This window comes from Pungitius pungitius, chromosome 16 (genome assembly GCF_949316345.1).
Source record: "Pungitius pungitius chromosome 16, fPunPun2.1, whole genome shotgun sequence".
Taxonomy (NCBI): Eukaryota; Metazoa; Chordata; class Actinopteri; order Perciformes; family Gasterosteidae; genus Pungitius; species Pungitius pungitius.
The window spans coordinates 12,743,660-12,763,538 of record NC_084915.1 but is presented as its reverse complement, the minus strand read 5'-3'; the positions used below and the strand labels follow the sequence as shown (position 1 = coordinate 12,763,538).

The following is a 19,879-nucleotide window of genomic DNA, read 5'->3' as shown; positions in this document are numbered from 1 at the left end:
TACACTCTTTCCACCAAGCAGCCGTGATCGTATAGTGGTTAGTACTCTGCGTTGTGGTCGCAGCAACCCCGGTTCGAATCCGGGTCACGGCAGCAGCTCAGAGTTGTCAATGTCTTCAACTCCACCATTAATGTGCCTTGGCATGTGAAATGTCTGAGACTCGACAGCTTTTTTGCTTACACTAGATGTTTTTGGCCGACACCAGTAATGGTACCGGGTTCCTCGGCTGTGGTCTGTTACAGCATTCAGCCGTTGGCATAAAATGAAGTTACACGTGGAATCTACAACAGCATTTTTGTAAGGGGCTAGTGGCGCAATGGACAACGCGTCTGACTACGAATCAGAAGATTCCAGGTTCGACTCCTGGCTAGCTCGTACTATTCTTCGACTTGCAAAAGGATCAGTGCTTATGTCAAAAGCTCCTACTGGAAAGGGAGGTTGTGCTAAGACCTATTCTCGAGGTGTTTTGCTACTTGCAAATACACTTTCTTTGAAAAACAAGATTATACACCAAAAACCCATTCGGCAGTACCAGAAAACTACTCGTTACTCAGGTCATTCATTTAAAAAACAGCAACGGCTAAAATCCCGACTTGTGGCTTGGGTAAAAAATGTACACTCTTTCCACCAAGCAGCCGTGATCGTATAGTGGTTAGTACTCTGCGTTGTGGTCGCAGCAACCCCGGTTCGAATCCGGGTCACGGCAGCAGCTCAGAGTTGTCAATGTCTTCAACTCCACTTTTAATGTGAAATGTCTGAGACTGGACAGCTTTTTTGCTTACACTAGATGTTTTTGGCCGACACCAGTAATGGTACCCGGTTCCTCGGCTGTGGTCTGTTACAGCATTCAGCCGTTGGCATAAAATGAAGTTACACGTGGAATCTACAACAGCATTTTTGGAAGGGGCTAGTGGCGCAATGGACAACGCGTCTGACTACGAATCAGAAGATTCCAGGTTCGACTCCTGGCTAGCTCGTACTATTCTTCGACTTGCAAAAGGATCAGTGCTTATGTCAAAAGCTCCTACTGGAAAAGGAGGTTGTGCTAAGACCGATTCTCGAGGTGTTTTGCTACTTGCAAATACACTTTCTTTGAAAAACAAGATTATACACCAAAAACCCATTCGGCAGTACCAGAAAACTACTCGTTACTCAGGTCATTCATTTAAAAAACAGCAACGGCTAAAATCCCGACTTGTGGCTTGGGTAAAAAATGTACACTCTTTCCACCAAGCAGCCGTGATCGTATAGTGGTTAGTACTCTGCGTTGTGGTCGCAGCAACCCCGGTTCGAATCCGGGTCACGGCAGCAGCTCAGAGTTGTCAATGTCTTCAACTCCACTTTTAATGTGAAATGTCTGAGACTGGACAGCTTTTTTGCTTACACTAGATGTTTTTGGCCGACATAAGTAATGGTACCCGGTTCCTCGGCTGTGGTCTGTTACAGCATTCAGCCGTTGGCATAAAATATAGTTACACGTGGAATCTACAACAGCATTTTTGTAAGGGGCTAGTGGCGCAATGCACAACGCGTCTGACTACGAATCAGAAGATTCCAGGTTCGACTCCTGGCTAGCTCGTACTATTCTTCGACTTGCAAAAGGATCAGTGCTTATGTCAAAAGCTCCTACTGGAAAAGGAGGTTGTGCAAACACCGATTCTCGAGGTGTTTTGCTACTTGAAAATACACTTTCTTTGAAAAACAAGATTATACACCAAGAACCCATTCGGCAGTACCAGAAAACTACTCGTTACTCAGGTCATTCATTTAAAAAACAGCAACGGCTAAAATCCCGACTTGTGGCTTGGGTAAAAAATGTACACTCTTTCCACCAAGCAGCCGTGATCGTATAGTGGTTAGTACTCTGCGTTGTGGTCGCAGCAACCCCGGTTCGAATCCGGGTCACGGCAGCAGCTCAGAGTTGTCAATGTCTTCAACTCCACTTTTAATGTGAAATGTCTGAGACTGGACAGCTTTTTTGCTTACACTAGATGTTTTTGGCCGACATAAGTAATGGTACCCGGTTCCTCGGCTGTGGTCTGTTACAGCATTCAGCCGTTGGCATAAAATATAGTTACACGTGGAATCTACAACAGCATTTTTGTAAGGGGCTAGTGGCGCAATGGACAACGCGTCTGACTACGAATCAGAAGATTCCAGGTTCGACTCCTGGCTAGCTCGTACTATTCTTCGACTTGCAAAAGGATCAATGCTTATGTCAAAAGCTCCTACTGGAAAAGGAGGTTGTGCAAACACCGATTCTCGAGGTGTTTTGCTACTTGAAAATACACTTTCTTTGAAAAACAAGATTATACACCAAGAACCCATTCGGCAGTACCAGAAAACTACTCGTTACTCAGGTCATTCATTTAAAAAACAGCAACGGCTAAAATCCCGACTTGTGGCTTGGGTAAAAAATGTACACTCTTTCCACCAAGCAGCCGTGATCGTATAGTGGTTAGTACTCTGCGTTGTGGTCGCAGCAACCCCGGTTCGAATCCGGGTCACGGCAGCAGCTCAGAGTTGTCAATGTCTTCAACTCCACTTTTAATGTGAAATGTCTGACACTGGACAGCTTTTTTGCTTACACTAGATGTTTTTGGCCGACACCAGTAATGGTACCCGGTTCCTCGGCTGTGGTCTGTTACAGCATTCAGCCGTTGGCATAAAATGAAGTTACACGTGGAATCTACAACAGCATTTTTGGAAGGGGCTAGTGGCGCAATGGACAACGCGTCTGACTACGAATCAGAAGATTCCAGGTTCGACTCCTGGCTAGCTCGTACTATTCTTCGACTTGCAAAAGGATCAGTGCTTATGTCAAAAGCTCCTACTGGAAAAGGAGGTTGTGCTAAGACCGATTCTCGAGGTGTTTTGCTACTTGCAAATACACTTTCTTTGAAAAACAAGATTATACACCAAAAACCCATTCGGCAGTACCAGAAAACTACTCGTTACTCAGGTCATTCATTTAAAAAACAGCAACGGCTAAAATCCCGACTTGTGGCTTGGGTAAAAAATGTACACTCTTTCCACCAAGCAGCCGTGATCGTATAGTGGTTAGTACTCTGCGTTGTGGTCGCAGCAACCCCGGTTCGAATCCGGGTCACGGCAGCAGCTCAGAGTTGTCAATGTCTTCAACTCCACCATTAATGTGCCTTGGCATGTGAAATGTCTGAGACTCGACAGCTTTTTTGCTTACACTAGATGTTTTTGGCCGACACCAGTAATGGTACCGGGTTCCTCGGCTGTGGTCTGTTACAGCATTCAGCCGTTGGCATAAAATGAAGTTACACGTGGAATCTACAACAGCATTTTTGTAAGGGGCTAGTGGCGCAATGGACAACGCGTCTGACTACGAATCAGAAGATTCCAGGTTCGACTCCTGGCTAGCTCGTACTATTCTTCGACTTGCAAAAGGATCAGTGCTTATGTCAAAAGCTCCTACTGGAAAGGGAGGTTGTGCTAAGACCTATTCTCGAGGTGTTTTGCTACTTGCAAATACACTTTCTTTGAAAAACAAGATTATACACCAAAAACCCATTCGGCAGTACCAGAAAACTACTCGTTACTCAGGTCATTCATTTAAAAAACAGCAACGGCTAAAATCCCGACTTGTGGCTTGGGTAAAAAATGTACACTCTTTCCACCAAGCAGCCGTGATCGTATAGTGGTTAGTACTCTGCGTTGTGGTCGCAGCAACCCCGGTTCGAATCCGGGTCACGGCAGCAGCTCAGAGTTGTCAATGTCTTCAACTCCACTTTTAATGTGAAATGTCTGAGACTGGACAGCTTTTTTGCTTACACTAGATGTTTTTGGCCGACACCAGTAATGGTACCCGGTTCCTCGGCTGTGGTCTGTTACAGCATTCAGCCGTTGGCATAAAATGAAGTTACACGTGGAATCTACAACAGCATTTTTGGAAGGGGCTAGTGGCGCAATGGACAACGCGTCTGACTACGAATCAGAAGATTCCAGGTTCGACTCCTGGCTAGCTCGTACTATTCTTCGACTTGCAAAAGGATCAGTGCTTATGTCAAAAGCTCCTACTGGAAAAGGAGGTTGTGCTAAGACCGATTCTCGAGGTGTTTTGCTACTTGCAAATACACTTTCTTTGAAAAACAAGATTATACACCAAAAACCCATTCGGCAGTACCAGAAAACTACTCGTTACTCAGGTCATTCATTTAAAAAACAGCAACGGCTAAAATCCCGACTTGTGGCTTGGGTAAAAAATGTACACTCTTTCCACCAAGCAGCCGTGATCGTATAGTGGTTAGTACTCTGCGTTGTGGTCGCAGCAACCCCGGTTCGAATCCGGGTCACGGCAGCAGCTCAGAGTTGTCAATGTCTTCAACTCCACTTTTAATGTGAAATGTCTGAGACTGGACAGCTTTTTTGCTTACACTAGATGTTTTTGGCCGACATAAGTAATGGTACCCGGTTCCTCGGCTGTGGTCTGTTACAGCATTCAGCCGTTGGCATAAAATATAGTTACACGTGGAATCTACAACAGCATTTTTGTAAGGGGCTAGTGGCGCAATGGACAACGCGTCTGACTACGAATCAGAAGATTCCAGGTTCGACTCCTGGCTAGCTCGTACTATTCTTCGACTTGCAAAAGGATCAGTGCTTATGTCAAAAGCTCCTACTGGAAAAGGAGGTTGTGCAAACACCGATTCTCGAGGTGTTTTGCTACTTGAAAATACACTTTCTTTGAAAAACAAGATTATACACCAAGAACCCATTCGGCAGTACCAGAAAACTACTCGTTACTCAGGTCATTCATTTAAAAAACAGCAACGGCTAAAATCCCGACTTGTGGCTTGGGTAAAAAATGTACACTCTTTCCACCAAGCAGCCGTGATCGTATAGTGGTTAGTACTCTGCGTTGTGGTCGCAGCAACCCCGGTTCGAATCCGGGTCACGGCAGCAGCTCAGAGTTGTCAATGTCTTCAACTCCACTTTTAATGTGAAATGTCTGAGACTGGACAGCTTTTTTGCTTACACTAGATGTTTTTGGCCGACATAAGTAATGGTACCCGGTTCCTCGGCTGTGGTCTGTTACAGCATTCAGCCGTTGGCATAAAATATAGTTACACGTGGAATCTACAACAGCATTTTTGTAAGGGGCTAGTGGCGCAATGGACAACGCGTCTGACTACGAATCAGAAGATTCCAGGTTCGACTCCTGGCTAGCTCGTACTATTCTTCGACTTGCAAAAGGATCAATGCTTATGTCAAAAGCTCCTACTGGAAAAGGAGGTTGTGCAAACACCGATTCTCGAGGTGTTTTGCTACTTGAAAATACACTTTCTTTGAAAAACAAGATTATACACCAAGAACCCATTCGGCAGTACCAGAAAACTACTCGTTACTCAGGTCATTCATTTAAAAAACAGCAACGGCTAAAATCCCGACTTGTGGCTTGGGTAAAAAATGTACACTCTTTCCACCAAGCAGCCGTGATCGTATAGTGGTTAGTACTCTGCGTTGTGGTCGCAGCAACCCCGGTTCGAATCCGGGTCACGGCAGCAGCTCAGAGTTGTCAATGTCTTCAACTCCACTTTTAATGTGAAATGTCTGACACTGGACAGCTTTTTTGCTTACACTAGATGTTTTTGGCCGACACCAGTAATGGTACCCGGTTCCTCGGCTGTGGTCTGTTACAGCATTCAGCCGTTGGCATAAAATGAAGTTACACGTGGAATCTACAACAGCATTTTTGGAAGGGGCTAGTGGCGCAATGGACAACGCGTCTGACTACGAATCAGAAGATTCCAGGTTCGACTCCTGGCTAGCTCGTACTATTCTTCGACTTGCAAAAGGATCAGTGCTTATGTCAAAAGCTCCTACTGGAAAAGGAGGTTGTGCTAAGACCGATTCTCGAGGTGTTTTGCTACTTGCAAATACACTTTCTTTGAAAAACAAGATTATACACCAAAAACCCATTCGGCAGTACCAGAAAACTACTCGTTACTCAGGTCATTCATTTAAAAAACAGCAACGGCTAAAATCCCGACTTGTGGCTTGGGTAAAAAATGTACACTCTTTCCACCAAGCAGCCGTGATCGTATAGTGGTTAGTACTCTGCGTTGTGGTCGCAGCAACCCCGGTTCGAATCCGGGTCACGGCAGCAGCTCAGAGTTGTCAATGTCTTCAACTCCACCATTAATGTGCCTTGGCATGTGAAATGTCTGAGACTCGACAGCTTTTTTGCTTACACTAGATGTTTTTGGCCGACACCAGTAATGGTACCGGGTTCCTCGGCTGTGGTCTGTTACAGCATTCAGCCGTTGGCATAAAATGAAGTTACACGTGGAATCTACAACAGCATTTTTGTAAGGGGCTAGTGGCGCAATGGACAACGCGTCTGACTACGAATCAGAAGATTCCAGGTTCGACTCCTGGCTAGCTCGTACTATTCTTCGACTTGCAAAAGGATCAGTGCTTATGTCAAAAGCTCCTACTGGAAAGGGAGGTTGTGCTAAGACCTATTCTCGAGGTGTTTTGCTACTTGCAAATACACTTTCTTTGAAAAACAAGATTATACACCAAAAACCCATTCGGCAGTACCAGAAAACTACTCGTTACTCAGGTCATTCATTTAAAAAACAGCAACGGCTAAAATCCCGACTTGTGGCTTGGGTAAAAAATGTACACTCTTTCCACCAAGCAGCCGTGATCGTATAGTGGTTAGTACTCTGCGTTGTGGTCGCAGCAACCCCGGTTCGAATCCGGGTCACGGCAGCAGCTCAGAGTTGTCAATGTCTTCAACTCCACTTTTAATGTGAAATGTCTGAGACTGGACAGCTTTTTTGCTTACACTAGATGTTTTTGGCCGACACCAGTAATGGTACCCGGTTCCTCGGCTGTGGTCTGTTACAGCATTCAGCCGTTGGCATAAAATGAAGTTACACGTGGAATCTACAACAGCATTTTTGGAAGGGGCTAGTGGCGCAATGGACAACGCGTCTGACTACGAATCAGAAGATTCCAGGTTCGACTCCTGGCTAGCTCGTACTATTCTTCGACTTGCAAAAGGATCAGTGCTTATGTCAAAAGCTCCTACTGGAAAAGGAGGTTGTGCTAAGACCGATTCTCGAGGTGTTTTGCTACTTGCAAATACACTTTCTTTGAAAAACAAGATTATACACCAAAAACCCATTCGGCAGTACCAGAAAACTACTCGTTACTCAGGTCATTCATTTAAAAAACAGCAACGGCTAAAATCCCGACTTGTGGCTTGGGTAAAAAATGTACACTCTTTCCACCAAGCAGCCGTGATCGTATAGTGGTTAGTACTCTGCGTTGTGGTCGCAGCAACCCCGGTTCGAATCCGGGTCACGGCAGCAGCTCAGAGTTGTCAATGTCTTCAACTCCACTTTTAATGTGAAATGTCTGAGACTGGACAGCTTTTTTGCTTACACTAGATGTTTTTGGCCGACATAAGTAATGGTACCCGGTTCCTCGGCTGTGGTCTGTTACAGCATTCAGCCGTTGGCATAAAATATAGTTACACGTGGAATCTACAACAGCATTTTTGTAAGGGGCTAGTGGCGCAATGGACAACGCGTCTGACTACGAATCAGAAGATTCCAGGTTCGACTCCTGGCTAGCTCGTACTATTCTTCGACTTGCAAAAGGATCAGTGCTTATGTCAAAAGCTCCTACTGGAAAAGGAGGTTGTGCAAACACCGATTCTCGAGGTGTTTTGCTACTTGAAAATACACTTTCTTTGAAAAACAAGATTATACACCAAGAACCCATTCGGCAGTACCAGAAAACTACTCGTTACTCAGGTCATTCATTTAAAAAACAGCAACGGCTAAAATCCCGACTTGTGGCTTGGGTAAAAAATGTACACTCTTTCCACCAAGCAGCTGTGATCGTATAGTGGTTAGTACTCTGCGTTGTGGTCGCAGCAACCCCGGTTCGAATCCGGGTCACGGCAGCAGCTCAGAGTTGTCAATGTCTTCAACTCCACTTTTAATGTGAAATGTCTGAGACTGGACAGCTTTTTTGCTTACACTAGATGTTTTTGGCCGACATAAGTAATGGTACCCGGTTCCTCGGCTGTGGTCTGTTACAGCATTCAGCCGTTGGCATAAAATATAGTTACACGTGGAATCTACAACAGCATTTTTGTAAGGGGCTAGTGGCGCAATGGACAACGCGTCTGACTACGAATCAGAAGATTCCAGGTTCGACTCCTGGCTAGCTCGTACTATTCTTCGACTTGCAAAAGGATCAATGCTTATGTCAAAAGCTCCTACTGGAAAAGGAGGTTGTGCAAACACCGATTCTCGAGGTGTTTTGCTACTTGAAAATACACTTTCTTTGAAAAACAAGATTATACACCAAGAACCCATTCGGCAGTACCAGAAAACTACTCGTTACTCAGGTCATTCATTTAAAAAACAGCAACGGCTAAAATCCCGACTTGTGGCTTGGGTAAAAAATGTACACTCTTTCCACCAAGCAGCCGTGATCGTATAGTGGTTAGTACTCTGCGTTGTGGTCGCAGCAACCCCGGTTCGAATCCGGGTCACGGCAGCAGCTCAGAGTTGTCAATGTCTTCAACTCCACTTTTAATGTGAAATGTCTGAGACTGGACAGCTTTTTTGCTTACACTAGATGTTTTTGGCCGACACCAGTAATGGTACCCGGTTCCTCGGCTGTGGTCTGTTACAGCATTCAGCCGTTGGCATAAAATGAAGTTACACGTGGAATCTACAACAGCATTTTTGGAAGGGGCTAGTGGCGCAATGGACAACGCGTCTGACTACGAATCAGAAGATTCCAGGTTCGACTCCTGGCTAGCTCGTACTATTCTTCGACTTGCAAAAGGATCAGTGCTTATGTCAAAAGCTCCTACTGGAAAAGGAGGTTGTGCTAAGACCGATTCTCGAGGTGTTTTGCTACTTGCAAATACACTTTCTTTGAAAAACAAGATTATACACCAAAAACCCATTCGGCAGTACCAGAAAACTACTCGTTACTCAGGTCATTCATTTAAAAAACAGCAACGGCTAAAATCCCGACTTGTGGCTTGGGTAAAAAATGTACACTCTTTCCACCAAGCAGCCGTGATCGTATAGTGGTTAGTACTCTGCGTTGTGGTCGCAGCAACCCCGGTTCGAATCCGGGTCACGGCAGCAGCTCAGAGTTGTCAATGTCTTCAACTCCACTTTTAATGTGAAATGTCTGAGACTGGACAGCTTTTTTGCTTACACTAGATGTTTTTGGCCGACATAAGTAATGGTACCCGGTTCCTCGGCTGTGGTCTGTTACAGCATTCAGCCGTTGGCATAAAATATAGTTACACGTGGAATCTACAACAGCATTTTTGTAAGGGGCTAGTGGCGCAATGGACAACGCGTCTGACTACGAATCAGAAGATTCCAGGTTCGACTCCTGGCTAGCTCGTACTATTCTTCGACTTGCAAAAGGATCAGTGCTTATGTCAAAAGCTCCTACTGGAAAAGGAGGTTGTGCAAACACCGATTCTCGAGGTGTTTTGCTACTTGAAAATACACTTTCTTTGAAAAACAAGATTATACACCAAGAACCCATTCGGCAGTACCAGAAAACTACTCGTTACTCAGGTCATTCATTTAAAAAACAGCAACGGCTAAAATCCCGACTTGTGGCTTGGGTAAAAAATGTACACTCTTTCCACCAAGCAGCCGTGATCGTATAGTGGTTAGTACTCTGCGTTGTGGTCGCAGCAACCCCGGTTCGAATCCGGGTCACGGCAGCAGCTCAGAGTTGTCAATGTCTTCAACTCCACTTTTAATGTGAAATGTCTGAGACTGGACAGCTTTTTTGCTTACACTAGATGTTTTTGGCCGACATAAGTAATGGTACCCGGTTCCTCGGCTGTGGTCTGTTACAGCATTCAGCCGTTGGCATAAAATATAGTTACACGTGGAATCTACAACAGCATTTTTGTAAGGGGCTAGTGGCGCAATGGACAACGCGTCTGACTACGAATCAGAAGATTCCAGGTTCGACTCCTGGCTAGCTCGTACTATTCTTCGACTTGCAAAAGGATCAATGCTTATGTCAAAAGCTCCTACTGGAAAAGGAGGTTGTGCAAACACCGATTCTCGAGGTGTTTTGCTACTTGAAAATACACTTTCTTTGAAAAACAAGATTATACACCAAGAACCCATTCGGCAGTACCAGAAAACTACTCGTTACTCAGGTCATTCATTTAAAAAACAGCAACGGCTAAAATCCCGACTTGTGGCTTGGGTAAAAAATGTACACTCTTTCCACCAAGCAGCCGTGATCGTATAGTGGTTAGTACTCTGCGTTGTGGTCGCAGCAACCCCGGTTCGAATCCGGGTCACGGCAGCAGCTCAGAGTTGTCAATGTCTTCAACTCCACTTTTAATGTGAAATGTCTGAGACTGGACAGCTTTTTTGCTTACACTAGATGTTTTTGGCCGACACCAGTAATGGTACCCGGTTCCTCGGCTGTGGTCTGTTACAGCATTCAGCCGTTGGCATAAAATGAAGTTACACGTGGAATCTACAACAGCATTTTTGGAAGGGGCTAGTGGCGCAATGGACAACGCGTCTGACTACGAATCAGAAGATTCCAGGTTCGACTCCTGGCTAGCTCGTACTATTCTTCGACTTGCAAAAGGATCAGTGCTTATGTCAAAAGCTCCTACTGGAAAAGGAGGTTGTGCTAAGACCGATTCTCGAGGTGTTTTGCTACTTGCAAATACACTTTCTTTGAAAAACAAGATTATACACCAAAAACCCATTCGGCAGTACCAGAAAACTACTCGTTACTCAGGTCATTCATTTAAAAAACAGCAACGGCTAAAATCCCGACTTGTGGCTTGGGTAAAAAATGTACACTCTTTCCACCAAGCAGCCGTGATCGTATAGTGGTTAGTACTCTGCGTTGTGGTCGCAGCAACCCCGGTTCGAATCCGGGTCACGGCAGCAGCTCAGAGTTGTCAATGTCTTCAACTCCACTTTTAATGTGAAATGTCTGAGACTGGACAGCTTTTTTGCTTACACTAGATGTTTTTGGCCGACATAAGTAATGGTACCCGGTTCCTCGGCTGTGGTCTGTTACAGCATTCAGCCGTTGGCATAAAATATAGTTACACGTGGAATCTACAACAGCATTTTTGTAAGGGGCTAGTGGCGCAATGGACAACGCGTCTGACTACGAATCAGAAGATTCCAGGTTCGACTCCTGGCTAGCTCGTACTATTCTTCGACTTGCAAAAGGATCAGTGCTTATGTCAAAAGCTCCTACTGGAAAAGGAGGTTGTGCAAACACCGATTCTCGAGGTGTTTTGCTACTTGCAAATACACTTTCTTTGAAAAACAAGATTATACACCAAGAACCCATTCGGCAGTACCAGAAAACTACTCGTTACTCAGGTCATTTATTTAAAAAACAGCAAAGGCTAATATTCAGAGTTGTGGCTCGGGTAAAAAATGTACACTCTTTCCACCAAGCAGCCGTGATCGTATAGTGGTTAGTACTCTGCGTTGTGGTCGCAGCAACCCCGGTTCGAATCCGGGTCACGGCAGCAGCTCAGAGTTGTCAATGTCTTCAACTCCACCATTAATGTGCCTTGGCATGTGAAATGTCTGAGACTCGACAGCTTTTTTGCTTACACTAGATGTTTTTGGCCGACACCAGTAATGGTACCGGGTTCCTCGGCTGTGGTCTGTTACAGCATTCAGCCGTTGGCATAAAATGAAGTTACACGTGGAATCTACAACAGCATTTTTGTAAGGGGCTAGTGGCGCAATGGACAACGCGTCTGACTACGAATCAGAAGATTCCAGGTTCGACTCCTGGCTAGCTCGTACTATTCTTCGACTTGCAAAAGGATCAGTGCTTATGTCAAAAGCTCCTACTGGAAAGGGAGGTTGTGCTAAGACCTATTCTCGAGGTGTTTTGCTACTTGCAAATACACTTTCTTTGAAAAACAAGATTATACACCAAAAACCCATTCGGCAGTACCAGAAAACTACTCGTTACTCAGGTCATTCATTTAAAAAACAGCAACGGCTAAAATCCCGACTTGTGGCTTGGGTAAAAAATGTACACTCTTTCCACCAAGCAGCCGTGATCGTATAGTGGTTAGTACTCTGCGTTGTGGTCGCAGCAACCCCGGTTCGAATCCGGGTCACGGCAGCAGCTCAGAGTTGTCAATGTCTTCAACTCCACTTTTAATGTGAAATGTCTGAGACTGGACAGCTTTTTTGCTTACACTAGATGTTTTTGGCCGACACCAGTAATGGTACCCGGTTCCTCGGCTGTGGTCTGTTACAGCATTCAGCCGTTGGCATAAAATGAAGTTACACGTGGAATCTACAACAGCATTTTTGGAAGGGGCTAGTGGCGCAATGGACAACGCGTCTGACTACGAATCAGAAGATTCCAGGTTCGACTCCTGGCTAGCTCGTACTATTCTTCGACTTGCAAAAGGATCAGTGCTTATGTCAAAAGCTCCTACTGGAAAAGGAGGTTGTGCTAAGACCGATTCTCGAGGTGTTTTGCTACTTGCAAATACACTTTCTTTGAAAAACAAGATTATACACCAAAAACCCATTCGGCAGTACCAGAAAACTACTCGTTACTCAGGTCATTCATTTAAAAAACAGCAACGGCTAAAATCCCGACTTGTGGCTTGGGTAAAAAATGTACACTCTTTCCACCAAGCAGCCGTGATCGTATAGTGGTTAGTACTCTGCGTTGTGGTCGCAGCAACCCCGGTTCGAATCCGGGTCACGGCAGCAGCTCAGAGTTGTCAATGTCTTCAACTCCACTTTTAATGTGAAATGTCTGAGACTGGACAGCTTTTTTGCTTACACTAGATGTTTTTGGCCGACATAAGTAATGGTACCCGGTTCCTCGGCTGTGGTCTGTTACAGCATTCAGCCGTTGGCATAAAATATAGTTACACGTGGAATCTACAACAGCATTTTTGTAAGGGGCTAGTGGCGCAATGGACAACGCGTCTGACTACGAATCAGAAGATTCCAGGTTCGACTCCTGGCTAGCTCGTACTATTCTTCGACTTGCAAAAGGATCAGTGCTTATGTCAAAAGCTCCTACTGGAAAAGGAGGTTGTGCAAACACCGATTCTCGAGGTGTTTTGCTACTTGAAAATACACTTTCTTTGAAAAACAAGATTATACACCAAGAACCCATTCGGCAGTACCAGAAAACTACTCGTTACTCAGGTCATTCATTTAAAAAACAGCAACGGCTAAAATCCCGACTTGTGGCTTGGGTAAAAAATGTACACTCTTTCCACCAAGCAGCCGTGATCGTATAGTGGTTAGTACTCTGCGTTGTGGTCGCAGCAACCCCGGTTCGAATCCGGGTCACGGCAGCAGCTCAGAGTTGTCAATGTCTTCAACTCCACTTTTAATGTGAAATGTCTGAGACTGGACAGCTTTTTTGCTTACACTAGATGTTTTTGGCCGACATAAGTAATGGTACCCGGTTCCTCGGCTGTGGTCTGTTACAGCATTCAGCCGTTGGCATAAAATATAGTTACACGTGGAATCTACAACAGCATTTTTGTAAGGGGCTAGTGGCGCAATGGACAACGCGTCTGACTACGAATCAGAAGATTCCAGGTTCGACTCCTGGCTAGCTCGTACTATTCTTCGACTTGCAAAAGGATCAATGCTTATGTCAAAAGCTCCTACTGGAAAAGGAGGTTGTGCAAACACCGATTCTCGAGGTGTTTTGCTACTTGAAAATACACTTTCTTTGAAAAACAAGATTATACACCAAGAACCCATTCGGCAGTACCAGAAAACTACTCGTTACTCAGGTCATTCATTTAAAAAACAGCAACGGCTAAAATCCCGACTTGTGGCTTGGGTAAAAAATGTACACTCTTTCCACCAAGCAGCCGTGATCGTATAGTGGTTAGTACTCTGCGTTGTGGTCGCAGCAACCCCGGTTCGAATCCGGGTCACGGCAGCAGCTCAGAGTTGTCAATGTCTTCAACTCCACTTTTAATGTGAAATGTCTGAGACTGGACAGCTTTTTTGCTTACACTAGATGTTTTTGGCCGACACCAGTAATGGTACCCGGTTCCTCGGCTGTGGTCTGTTACAGCATTCAGCCGTTGGCATAAAATGAAGTTACACGTGGAATCTACAACAGCATTTTTGGAAGGGGCTAGTGGCGCAATGGACAACGCGTCTGACTACGAATCAGAAGATTCCAGGTTCGACTCCTGGCTAGCTCGTACTATTCTTCGACTTGCAAAAGGATCAGTGCTTATGTCAAAAGCTCCTACTGGAAAAGGAGGTTGTGCTAAGACCGATTCTCGAGGTGTTTTGCTACTTGCAAATACACTTTCTTTGAAAAACAAGATTATACACCAAAAACCCATTCGGCAGTACCAGAAAACTACTCGTTACTCAGGTCATTCATTTAAAAAACAGCAACGGCTAAAATCCCGACTTGTGGCTTGGGTAAAAAATGTACACTCTTTCCACCAAGCAGCCGTGATCGTATAGTGGTTAGTACTCTGCGTTGTGGTCGCAGCAACCCCGGTTCGAATCCGGGTCACGGCAGCAGCTCAGAGTTGTCAATGTCTTCAACTCCACTTTTAATGTGAAATGTCTGAGACTGGACAGCTTTTTTGCTTACACTAGATGTTTTTGGCCGACATAAGTAATGGTACCCGGTTCCTCGGCTGTGGTCTGTTACAGCATTCAGCCGTTGGCATAAAATATAGTTACACGTGGAATCTACAACAGCATTTTTGTAAGGGGCTAGTGGCGCAATGGACAACGCGTCTGACTACGAATCAGAAGATTCCAGGTTCGACTCCTGGCTAGCTCGTACTATTCTTCGACTTGCAAAAGGATCAGTGCTTATGTCAAAAGCTCCTACTGGAAAAGGAGGTTGTGCAAACACCGATTCTCGAGGTGTTTTGCTACTTGAAAATACACTTTCTTTGAAAAACAAGATTATACACCAAGAACCCATTCGGCAGTACCAGAAAACTACTCGTTACTCAGGTCATTCATTTAAAAAACAGCAACGGCTAAAATCCCGACTTGTGGCTTGGGTAAAAAATGTACACTCTTTCCACCAAGCAGCCGTGATCGTATAGTGGTTAGTACTCTGCGTTGTGGTCGCAGCAACCCCGGTTCGAATCCGGGTCACGGCAGCAGCTCAGAGTTGTCAATGTCTTCAACTCCACTTTTAATGTGAAATGTCTGAGACTGGACAGCTTTTTTGCTTACACTAGATGTTTTTGGCCGACATAAGTAATGGTACCCGGTTCCTCGGCTGTGGTCTGTTACAGCATTCAGCCGTTGGCATAAAATATAGTTACACGTGGAATCTACAACAGCATTTTTGTAAGGGGCTAGTGGCGCAATGGACAACGCGTCTGACTACGAATCAGAAGATTCCAGGTTCGACTCCTGGCTAGCTCGTACTATTCTTCGACTTGCAAAAGGATCAATGCTTATGTCAAAAGCTCCTACTGGAAAAGGAGGTTGTGCAAACACCGATTCTCGAGGTGTTTTGCTACTTGAAAATACACTTTCTTTGAAAAACAAGATTATACACCAAGAACCCATTCGGCAGTACCAGAAAACTACTCGTTACTCAGGTCATTCATTTAAAAAACAGCAACGGCTAAAATCCCGACTTGTGGCTTGGGTAAAAAATGTACACTCTTTCCACCAAGCAGCCGTGATCGTATAGTGGTTAGTACTCTGCGGTGTGGTCGCAGCAACCCCGGTTCGAATCCGGGTCACGGCAGCAGCTCAGAGTTGTCAATGTCTTCAACTCCACTTTTAATGTGCCTTGGCATGTGAAATGTCTGAGACTCGACAGCTTTTTTGCTTACACTAGATGTTTTTGGCGGACACCAGTAATGGTACCGGGTTCCTCGGCTGTGGTCTGTTACAGCATTCAGCCGTTGGCATAAAATGAAGTTACACGTGGAATCTACAACAGCATTTTTGTAAGGGGCTAGTGGCGCAATGGACAACGCGTCTGACTACGAATGAGAAGATTCCAGGTTCGACTCCTGGCTAGCTCGTACTATTCTTCGACTTGCAAAAGGATCAGTGCTCATGTCAAAAGCTCCTACTGGAAAAGGATGTTGTGCTAAGACCGATCTCGAGGTGTTTTGCTACTTGCAAATACACTTTCTTTGAAAAACAAGATTATACACCAAGAACCCATTCGGCAGTACCAGAAAACTACTCGTTACTCAGGTCATTCATTTAAAAAACAGCAACGGCTAAAATCCCGACTTGTGGCTTGGGTAAAAAATGTACACTCTTTCCACCAAGCAGCCGTGATCGTATAGTGGTTAGTACTCTGCGTTGTGGTCGCAGCAACCCCGGTTCGAATCCGGGTCACGGCAGCAGCTCAGAGTTGTCAATGTCTTCAACTCCACTTTTAATGTGAAATGTCTGAGACTGGACAGCTTTTTTGCTTACACTAGATGTTTTTGGCCGACACCAGTAATGGTACCCGGTTCCTCGGCTGTGGTCTGTTACAGCATTCAGCCGTTGGCATAAAATGAAGTTACACGTGGAATCTACAACAGCATTTTTGGAAGGGGCTAGTGGCGCAATGGACAACGCGTCTGACTACGAATCAGAAGATTCCAGGTTCGACTCCTGGCTAGCTCGTACTATTCTTCGACTTGCAAAAGGATCAGTGCTTATGTCAAAAGCTCCTACTGGAAAAGGAGGTTGTGCTAAGACCGATTCTCGAGGTGTTTTGCTACTTGCAAATACACTTTCTTTGAAAAACAAGATTATACACCAAAAACCCATTCGGCAGTACCAGAAAACTACTCGTTACTCAGGTCATTCATTTAAAAAACAGCAACGGCTAAAATCCCGACTTGTGGCTTGGGTAAAAAATGTACACTCTTTCCACCAAGCAGCCGTGATCGTATAGTGGTTAGTACTCTGCGTTGTGGTCGCAGCAACCCCGGTTCGAATCCGGGTCACGGCAGCAGCTCAGAGTTGTCAATGTCTTCAACTCCACTTTTAATGTGAAATGTCTGAGACTGGACAGCTTTTTTGCTTACACTAGATGTTTTTGGCCGACATAAGTAATGGTACCCGGTTCCTCGGCTGTGGTCTGTTACAGCATTCAGCCGTTGGCATAAAATATAGTTACACGTGGAATCTACAACAGCATTTTTGTAAGGGGCTAGTGGCGCAATGGACAACGCGTCTGACTACGAATCAGAAGATTCCAGGTTCGACTCCTGGCTAGCTCGTACTATTCTTCGACTTGCAAAAGGATCAGTGCTCATGTCAAAAGCTCCTACTGGAAAAGGATGTTGTGCTAAGACCGATCTCGAGGTGTTTTGCTACTTGCAAATACACTTTCTTTGAAAAACAAGATGATACACCAAGAACCCATTCGGCAGTACCAGAAAACTACTCGTTACTCAGGTCATTTATTTAAAAAACAGCAAAGGCTAATATTCAGAGTTGTGGCTCGGGTAAAAAATGTACACTCTTTCCACCAAGCAGCCGTGATCGTATAGTGGTTAGTACTCTGCGTTGTGGTCGCAGCAACCCCGGTTCGAATCCGGGTCACGGCAGCAGCTCAGAGTTGTCAATGTCTTCAACTCCACCATTAATGTGCCTTGGCATGTGAAATGTCTGAGACTCGACAGCTTTTTTGCTTACACTAGATGTTTTTGGCCGACACCAGTAATGGTACCGGGTTCCTCGGCTGTGGTCTGTTACAGCATTCAGCCGTTGGCATAAAATGAAGTTACACGTGGAATCTACAACAGCATTTTTGTAAGGGGCTAGTGGCGCAATGGACAACGCGTCTGACTACGAATCAGAAGATTCCAGGTTCGACTCCTGGCTAGCTCGTACTATTCTTCGACTTGCAAAAGGATCAGTGCTTATGTCAAAAGCTCCTACTGGAAAGGGAGGTTGTGCTAAGACCTATTCTCGAGGTGTTTTGCTACTTGCAAATACACTTTCTTTGAAAAACAAGATTATACACCAAAAACCCATTCGGCAGTACCAGAAAACTACTCGTTACTCAGGTCATTCATTTAAAAAACAGCAACGGCTAAAATCCCGACTTGTGGCTTGGGTAAAAAATGTACACTCTTTCCACCAAGCAGCCGTGATCGTATAGTGGTTAGTACTCTGCGTTGTGGTCGCAGCAACCCCGGTTCGAATCCGGGTCACGGCAGCAGCTCAGAGTTGTCAATGTCTTCAACTCCACTTTTAATGTGAAATGTCTGAGACTGGACAGCTTTTTTGCTTACACTAGATGTTTTTGGCCGACATAAGTAATGGTACCCGGTTCCTCGGCTGTGGTCTGTTACAGCATTCAGCCGTTGGCATAAAATATAGTTACACGTGGAATCTACAACAGCATTTTTGTAAGGGGCTAGTGGCGCAATGGACAACGCGTCTGACTACGAATCAGAAGATTCCAGGTTCGACTCCTGGCTAGCTCGTACTATTCTTCGACTTGCAAAAGGATCAATGCTTATGTCAAAAGCTCCTACTGGAAAAGGAGGTTGTGCAAACACCGATTCTCGAGGTGTTTTGCTACTTGAAAATACACTTTCTTTGAAAAACAAGATTATACACCAAGAACCCATTCGGCAGTACCAGAAAACTACTCGTTACTCAGGTCATTCATTTAAAAAACAGCAACGGCTAAAATCCCGACTTGTGGCTTGGGTAAAAAATGTACACTCTTTCCACCAAGCAGCCGTGATCGTATAGTGGTTAGTACTCTGCGGTGTGGTCGCAGCAACCCCGGTTCGAATCCGGGTCACGGCAGCAGCTCAGAGTTGTCAATGTCTTCAACTCCACTTTTAATGTGCCTTGGCATGTGAAATTTCTGAGACTCGACAGCTTTTTTGCTTACACTAGATGTTTTTGGCGGACACCAGTAATGGTACCGGGTTCCTCGGCTGTGGTCTGTTACAGCATTCAGCCGTTGGCATAAAATGAAGTTACACGTGGAATCTACAACAGCATTTTTGTAAGGGGCTAGTGGCGCAATGGACAACGCGTCTGACTACGAATGAGAAGATTCCAGGTTCGACTCCTGGCTAGCTCGTACTATTCTTCGACTTGCAAAAGGATCAGTGCTCATGTCAAAAGCTCCTACTGGAAAAGGATGTTGTGCTAAGACCGATCTCGAGGTGTTTTGCTACTTGCAAATACACTTTCTTTGAAAAACAAGATTATACACCAAGAACCCATTCGGCAGTACCAGAAAACTACTCGTTACTCAGGTCATTCATTTAAAAAACAGCAACGGCTAAAATCCCGACTTGTGGCTTGGGTAAAAAATGTACACTCTTTCCACCAAGCAGCCGTGATCGTATAGTGGTTAGTACTCTGCGTTGTGGTCGCAGCAACCCCGGTTCGAATCCGGGTCACGGCAGCAGCTCAGAGTTGTCAATGTCTTCAACTCCACTTTTAATGTGAAATGTCTGAGACTGGACAGCTTTTTTGCTTACACTAGATGTTTTTGGCCGACACCAGTAATGGTACCCGGTTCCTCGGCTGTGGTCTGTTACAGCATTCAGCCGTTGGCATAAAATGAAGTTACACGTGGAATCTACAACAGCATTTTTGGAAGGGGCTAGTGGCGCAATGGACAACGCGTCTGACTACGAATCAGAAGATTCCAGGTTCGACTCCTGGCTAGCTCGTACTATTCTTCGACTTGCAAAAGGATCAGTGCTTATGTCAAAAGCTCCTACTGGAAAAGGAGGTTGTGCTAAGACCGATTCTCGAGGTGTTTTGCTACTTGCAAATACACTTTCTTTGAAAAACAAGATTATACACCAAGAACCCATTCGGCAGTACCAGAAAACTACTCG

At 45.1% G+C, this 19,879-nt stretch overlaps 64 non-coding genes across 64 annotated transcripts; all 64 read left to right on the top strand.

Annotated features, from left to right (window-relative positions):
- The first annotated feature begins 20 nt into the window (after nt 1–20).
- On the top strand, nt 21–92 carry trnah-gug (transfer RNA histidin (anticodon GUG)). The gene has a single exon. It is a non-coding gene; the product is annotated as a tRNA-His (tRNA).
- Nucleotides 93–302: 210 nt separating this feature from the next.
- Nucleotides 303–375, top strand: trnar-acg (transfer RNA arginine (anticodon ACG)). Its single transcript has one exon. It is a non-coding gene; the product is annotated as a tRNA-Arg (tRNA).
- Nucleotides 376–634: 259 nt separating this feature from the next.
- On the top strand, nt 635–706 carry trnah-gug (transfer RNA histidin (anticodon GUG)). The gene has a single exon. It is a non-coding gene; the product is annotated as a tRNA-His (tRNA).
- A 198-nt stretch (nt 707–904) lies between these two features.
- trnar-acg (transfer RNA arginine (anticodon ACG)) lies at nt 905–977 on the top strand. The gene has a single exon. It is a non-coding gene; the product is annotated as a tRNA-Arg (tRNA).
- A 259-nt stretch (nt 978–1,236) lies between these two features.
- On the top strand, nt 1,237–1,308 carry trnah-gug (transfer RNA histidin (anticodon GUG)). The gene has a single exon. It is a non-coding gene; the product is annotated as a tRNA-His (tRNA).
- A 198-nt stretch (nt 1,309–1,506) lies between these two features.
- trnar-acg (transfer RNA arginine (anticodon ACG)) lies at nt 1,507–1,579 on the top strand. The gene has a single exon. It is a non-coding gene; the product is annotated as a tRNA-Arg (tRNA).
- A 259-nt stretch (nt 1,580–1,838) lies between these two features.
- trnah-gug (transfer RNA histidin (anticodon GUG)) lies at nt 1,839–1,910 on the top strand. The gene has a single exon. It is a non-coding gene; the product is annotated as a tRNA-His (tRNA).
- A 198-nt stretch (nt 1,911–2,108) lies between these two features.
- trnar-acg (transfer RNA arginine (anticodon ACG)) lies at nt 2,109–2,181 on the top strand. Its single transcript has one exon. It is a non-coding gene; the product is annotated as a tRNA-Arg (tRNA).
- Nucleotides 2,182–2,440: 259 nt separating this feature from the next.
- Nucleotides 2,441–2,512, top strand: trnah-gug (transfer RNA histidin (anticodon GUG)). Its single transcript has one exon. It is a non-coding gene; the product is annotated as a tRNA-His (tRNA).
- Nucleotides 2,513–2,710: 198 nt separating this feature from the next.
- Nucleotides 2,711–2,783, top strand: trnar-acg (transfer RNA arginine (anticodon ACG)). The gene has a single exon. It is a non-coding gene; the product is annotated as a tRNA-Arg (tRNA).
- Nucleotides 2,784–3,042: 259 nt separating this feature from the next.
- On the top strand, nt 3,043–3,114 carry trnah-gug (transfer RNA histidin (anticodon GUG)). The gene has a single exon. It is a non-coding gene; the product is annotated as a tRNA-His (tRNA).
- A 210-nt stretch (nt 3,115–3,324) lies between these two features.
- On the top strand, nt 3,325–3,397 carry trnar-acg (transfer RNA arginine (anticodon ACG)). Its single transcript has one exon. It is a non-coding gene; the product is annotated as a tRNA-Arg (tRNA).
- Nucleotides 3,398–3,656: 259 nt separating this feature from the next.
- On the top strand, nt 3,657–3,728 carry trnah-gug (transfer RNA histidin (anticodon GUG)). Its single transcript has one exon. It is a non-coding gene; the product is annotated as a tRNA-His (tRNA).
- A 198-nt stretch (nt 3,729–3,926) lies between these two features.
- On the top strand, nt 3,927–3,999 carry trnar-acg (transfer RNA arginine (anticodon ACG)). Its single transcript has one exon. It is a non-coding gene; the product is annotated as a tRNA-Arg (tRNA).
- Nucleotides 4,000–4,258: 259 nt separating this feature from the next.
- trnah-gug (transfer RNA histidin (anticodon GUG)) lies at nt 4,259–4,330 on the top strand. Its single transcript has one exon. It is a non-coding gene; the product is annotated as a tRNA-His (tRNA).
- Nucleotides 4,331–4,528: 198 nt separating this feature from the next.
- On the top strand, nt 4,529–4,601 carry trnar-acg (transfer RNA arginine (anticodon ACG)). Its single transcript has one exon. It is a non-coding gene; the product is annotated as a tRNA-Arg (tRNA).
- A 259-nt stretch (nt 4,602–4,860) lies between these two features.
- trnah-gug (transfer RNA histidin (anticodon GUG)) lies at nt 4,861–4,932 on the top strand. The gene has a single exon. It is a non-coding gene; the product is annotated as a tRNA-His (tRNA).
- Nucleotides 4,933–5,130: 198 nt separating this feature from the next.
- trnar-acg (transfer RNA arginine (anticodon ACG)) lies at nt 5,131–5,203 on the top strand. The gene has a single exon. It is a non-coding gene; the product is annotated as a tRNA-Arg (tRNA).
- Nucleotides 5,204–5,462: 259 nt separating this feature from the next.
- trnah-gug (transfer RNA histidin (anticodon GUG)) lies at nt 5,463–5,534 on the top strand. Its single transcript has one exon. It is a non-coding gene; the product is annotated as a tRNA-His (tRNA).
- A 198-nt stretch (nt 5,535–5,732) lies between these two features.
- Nucleotides 5,733–5,805, top strand: trnar-acg (transfer RNA arginine (anticodon ACG)). The gene has a single exon. It is a non-coding gene; the product is annotated as a tRNA-Arg (tRNA).
- A 259-nt stretch (nt 5,806–6,064) lies between these two features.
- Nucleotides 6,065–6,136, top strand: trnah-gug (transfer RNA histidin (anticodon GUG)). Its single transcript has one exon. It is a non-coding gene; the product is annotated as a tRNA-His (tRNA).
- A 210-nt stretch (nt 6,137–6,346) lies between these two features.
- trnar-acg (transfer RNA arginine (anticodon ACG)) lies at nt 6,347–6,419 on the top strand. Its single transcript has one exon. It is a non-coding gene; the product is annotated as a tRNA-Arg (tRNA).
- Nucleotides 6,420–6,678: 259 nt separating this feature from the next.
- Nucleotides 6,679–6,750, top strand: trnah-gug (transfer RNA histidin (anticodon GUG)). Its single transcript has one exon. It is a non-coding gene; the product is annotated as a tRNA-His (tRNA).
- A 198-nt stretch (nt 6,751–6,948) lies between these two features.
- Nucleotides 6,949–7,021, top strand: trnar-acg (transfer RNA arginine (anticodon ACG)). Its single transcript has one exon. It is a non-coding gene; the product is annotated as a tRNA-Arg (tRNA).
- Nucleotides 7,022–7,280: 259 nt separating this feature from the next.
- On the top strand, nt 7,281–7,352 carry trnah-gug (transfer RNA histidin (anticodon GUG)). The gene has a single exon. It is a non-coding gene; the product is annotated as a tRNA-His (tRNA).
- Nucleotides 7,353–7,550: 198 nt separating this feature from the next.
- trnar-acg (transfer RNA arginine (anticodon ACG)) lies at nt 7,551–7,623 on the top strand. The gene has a single exon. It is a non-coding gene; the product is annotated as a tRNA-Arg (tRNA).
- A 259-nt stretch (nt 7,624–7,882) lies between these two features.
- trnah-gug (transfer RNA histidin (anticodon GUG)) lies at nt 7,883–7,954 on the top strand. Its single transcript has one exon. It is a non-coding gene; the product is annotated as a tRNA-His (tRNA).
- Nucleotides 7,955–8,152: 198 nt separating this feature from the next.
- Nucleotides 8,153–8,225, top strand: trnar-acg (transfer RNA arginine (anticodon ACG)). The gene has a single exon. It is a non-coding gene; the product is annotated as a tRNA-Arg (tRNA).
- A 259-nt stretch (nt 8,226–8,484) lies between these two features.
- On the top strand, nt 8,485–8,556 carry trnah-gug (transfer RNA histidin (anticodon GUG)). The gene has a single exon. It is a non-coding gene; the product is annotated as a tRNA-His (tRNA).
- Nucleotides 8,557–8,754: 198 nt separating this feature from the next.
- trnar-acg (transfer RNA arginine (anticodon ACG)) lies at nt 8,755–8,827 on the top strand. Its single transcript has one exon. It is a non-coding gene; the product is annotated as a tRNA-Arg (tRNA).
- A 259-nt stretch (nt 8,828–9,086) lies between these two features.
- Nucleotides 9,087–9,158, top strand: trnah-gug (transfer RNA histidin (anticodon GUG)). The gene has a single exon. It is a non-coding gene; the product is annotated as a tRNA-His (tRNA).
- A 198-nt stretch (nt 9,159–9,356) lies between these two features.
- trnar-acg (transfer RNA arginine (anticodon ACG)) lies at nt 9,357–9,429 on the top strand. The gene has a single exon. It is a non-coding gene; the product is annotated as a tRNA-Arg (tRNA).
- Nucleotides 9,430–9,688: 259 nt separating this feature from the next.
- trnah-gug (transfer RNA histidin (anticodon GUG)) lies at nt 9,689–9,760 on the top strand. The gene has a single exon. It is a non-coding gene; the product is annotated as a tRNA-His (tRNA).
- Nucleotides 9,761–9,958: 198 nt separating this feature from the next.
- trnar-acg (transfer RNA arginine (anticodon ACG)) lies at nt 9,959–10,031 on the top strand. Its single transcript has one exon. It is a non-coding gene; the product is annotated as a tRNA-Arg (tRNA).
- A 259-nt stretch (nt 10,032–10,290) lies between these two features.
- trnah-gug (transfer RNA histidin (anticodon GUG)) lies at nt 10,291–10,362 on the top strand. The gene has a single exon. It is a non-coding gene; the product is annotated as a tRNA-His (tRNA).
- Nucleotides 10,363–10,560: 198 nt separating this feature from the next.
- On the top strand, nt 10,561–10,633 carry trnar-acg (transfer RNA arginine (anticodon ACG)). The gene has a single exon. It is a non-coding gene; the product is annotated as a tRNA-Arg (tRNA).
- Nucleotides 10,634–10,892: 259 nt separating this feature from the next.
- On the top strand, nt 10,893–10,964 carry trnah-gug (transfer RNA histidin (anticodon GUG)). The gene has a single exon. It is a non-coding gene; the product is annotated as a tRNA-His (tRNA).
- A 198-nt stretch (nt 10,965–11,162) lies between these two features.
- trnar-acg (transfer RNA arginine (anticodon ACG)) lies at nt 11,163–11,235 on the top strand. Its single transcript has one exon. It is a non-coding gene; the product is annotated as a tRNA-Arg (tRNA).
- Nucleotides 11,236–11,494: 259 nt separating this feature from the next.
- Nucleotides 11,495–11,566, top strand: trnah-gug (transfer RNA histidin (anticodon GUG)). The gene has a single exon. It is a non-coding gene; the product is annotated as a tRNA-His (tRNA).
- A 210-nt stretch (nt 11,567–11,776) lies between these two features.
- trnar-acg (transfer RNA arginine (anticodon ACG)) lies at nt 11,777–11,849 on the top strand. The gene has a single exon. It is a non-coding gene; the product is annotated as a tRNA-Arg (tRNA).
- A 259-nt stretch (nt 11,850–12,108) lies between these two features.
- Nucleotides 12,109–12,180, top strand: trnah-gug (transfer RNA histidin (anticodon GUG)). Its single transcript has one exon. It is a non-coding gene; the product is annotated as a tRNA-His (tRNA).
- Nucleotides 12,181–12,378: 198 nt separating this feature from the next.
- trnar-acg (transfer RNA arginine (anticodon ACG)) lies at nt 12,379–12,451 on the top strand. The gene has a single exon. It is a non-coding gene; the product is annotated as a tRNA-Arg (tRNA).
- A 259-nt stretch (nt 12,452–12,710) lies between these two features.
- trnah-gug (transfer RNA histidin (anticodon GUG)) lies at nt 12,711–12,782 on the top strand. The gene has a single exon. It is a non-coding gene; the product is annotated as a tRNA-His (tRNA).
- Nucleotides 12,783–12,980: 198 nt separating this feature from the next.
- trnar-acg (transfer RNA arginine (anticodon ACG)) lies at nt 12,981–13,053 on the top strand. Its single transcript has one exon. It is a non-coding gene; the product is annotated as a tRNA-Arg (tRNA).
- Nucleotides 13,054–13,312: 259 nt separating this feature from the next.
- trnah-gug (transfer RNA histidin (anticodon GUG)) lies at nt 13,313–13,384 on the top strand. The gene has a single exon. It is a non-coding gene; the product is annotated as a tRNA-His (tRNA).
- A 198-nt stretch (nt 13,385–13,582) lies between these two features.
- On the top strand, nt 13,583–13,655 carry trnar-acg (transfer RNA arginine (anticodon ACG)). Its single transcript has one exon. It is a non-coding gene; the product is annotated as a tRNA-Arg (tRNA).
- A 259-nt stretch (nt 13,656–13,914) lies between these two features.
- On the top strand, nt 13,915–13,986 carry trnah-gug (transfer RNA histidin (anticodon GUG)). Its single transcript has one exon. It is a non-coding gene; the product is annotated as a tRNA-His (tRNA).
- Nucleotides 13,987–14,184: 198 nt separating this feature from the next.
- trnar-acg (transfer RNA arginine (anticodon ACG)) lies at nt 14,185–14,257 on the top strand. Its single transcript has one exon. It is a non-coding gene; the product is annotated as a tRNA-Arg (tRNA).
- Nucleotides 14,258–14,516: 259 nt separating this feature from the next.
- Nucleotides 14,517–14,588, top strand: trnah-gug (transfer RNA histidin (anticodon GUG)). Its single transcript has one exon. It is a non-coding gene; the product is annotated as a tRNA-His (tRNA).
- A 198-nt stretch (nt 14,589–14,786) lies between these two features.
- Nucleotides 14,787–14,859, top strand: trnar-acg (transfer RNA arginine (anticodon ACG)). The gene has a single exon. It is a non-coding gene; the product is annotated as a tRNA-Arg (tRNA).
- Nucleotides 14,860–15,118: 259 nt separating this feature from the next.
- trnah-gug (transfer RNA histidin (anticodon GUG)) lies at nt 15,119–15,190 on the top strand. The gene has a single exon. It is a non-coding gene; the product is annotated as a tRNA-His (tRNA).
- A 198-nt stretch (nt 15,191–15,388) lies between these two features.
- On the top strand, nt 15,389–15,461 carry trnar-acg (transfer RNA arginine (anticodon ACG)). The gene has a single exon. It is a non-coding gene; the product is annotated as a tRNA-Arg (tRNA).
- Nucleotides 15,462–16,002: 541 nt separating this feature from the next.
- On the top strand, nt 16,003–16,075 carry trnar-acg (transfer RNA arginine (anticodon ACG)). The gene has a single exon. It is a non-coding gene; the product is annotated as a tRNA-Arg (tRNA).
- Nucleotides 16,076–16,333: 258 nt separating this feature from the next.
- On the top strand, nt 16,334–16,405 carry trnah-gug (transfer RNA histidin (anticodon GUG)). The gene has a single exon. It is a non-coding gene; the product is annotated as a tRNA-His (tRNA).
- Nucleotides 16,406–16,603: 198 nt separating this feature from the next.
- On the top strand, nt 16,604–16,676 carry trnar-acg (transfer RNA arginine (anticodon ACG)). The gene has a single exon. It is a non-coding gene; the product is annotated as a tRNA-Arg (tRNA).
- Nucleotides 16,677–16,935: 259 nt separating this feature from the next.
- trnah-gug (transfer RNA histidin (anticodon GUG)) lies at nt 16,936–17,007 on the top strand. The gene has a single exon. It is a non-coding gene; the product is annotated as a tRNA-His (tRNA).
- A 198-nt stretch (nt 17,008–17,205) lies between these two features.
- Nucleotides 17,206–17,278, top strand: trnar-acg (transfer RNA arginine (anticodon ACG)). The gene has a single exon. It is a non-coding gene; the product is annotated as a tRNA-Arg (tRNA).
- A 258-nt stretch (nt 17,279–17,536) lies between these two features.
- Nucleotides 17,537–17,608, top strand: trnah-gug (transfer RNA histidin (anticodon GUG)). Its single transcript has one exon. It is a non-coding gene; the product is annotated as a tRNA-His (tRNA).
- A 210-nt stretch (nt 17,609–17,818) lies between these two features.
- trnar-acg (transfer RNA arginine (anticodon ACG)) lies at nt 17,819–17,891 on the top strand. Its single transcript has one exon. It is a non-coding gene; the product is annotated as a tRNA-Arg (tRNA).
- A 259-nt stretch (nt 17,892–18,150) lies between these two features.
- trnah-gug (transfer RNA histidin (anticodon GUG)) lies at nt 18,151–18,222 on the top strand. The gene has a single exon. It is a non-coding gene; the product is annotated as a tRNA-His (tRNA).
- Nucleotides 18,223–18,420: 198 nt separating this feature from the next.
- trnar-acg (transfer RNA arginine (anticodon ACG)) lies at nt 18,421–18,493 on the top strand. The gene has a single exon. It is a non-coding gene; the product is annotated as a tRNA-Arg (tRNA).
- A 541-nt stretch (nt 18,494–19,034) lies between these two features.
- On the top strand, nt 19,035–19,107 carry trnar-acg (transfer RNA arginine (anticodon ACG)). The gene has a single exon. It is a non-coding gene; the product is annotated as a tRNA-Arg (tRNA).
- A 258-nt stretch (nt 19,108–19,365) lies between these two features.
- On the top strand, nt 19,366–19,437 carry trnah-gug (transfer RNA histidin (anticodon GUG)). Its single transcript has one exon. It is a non-coding gene; the product is annotated as a tRNA-His (tRNA).
- Nucleotides 19,438–19,635: 198 nt separating this feature from the next.
- trnar-acg (transfer RNA arginine (anticodon ACG)) lies at nt 19,636–19,708 on the top strand. The gene has a single exon. It is a non-coding gene; the product is annotated as a tRNA-Arg (tRNA).
- The last annotated feature ends 171 nt before the right edge of the window (nt 19,709–19,879 follow it).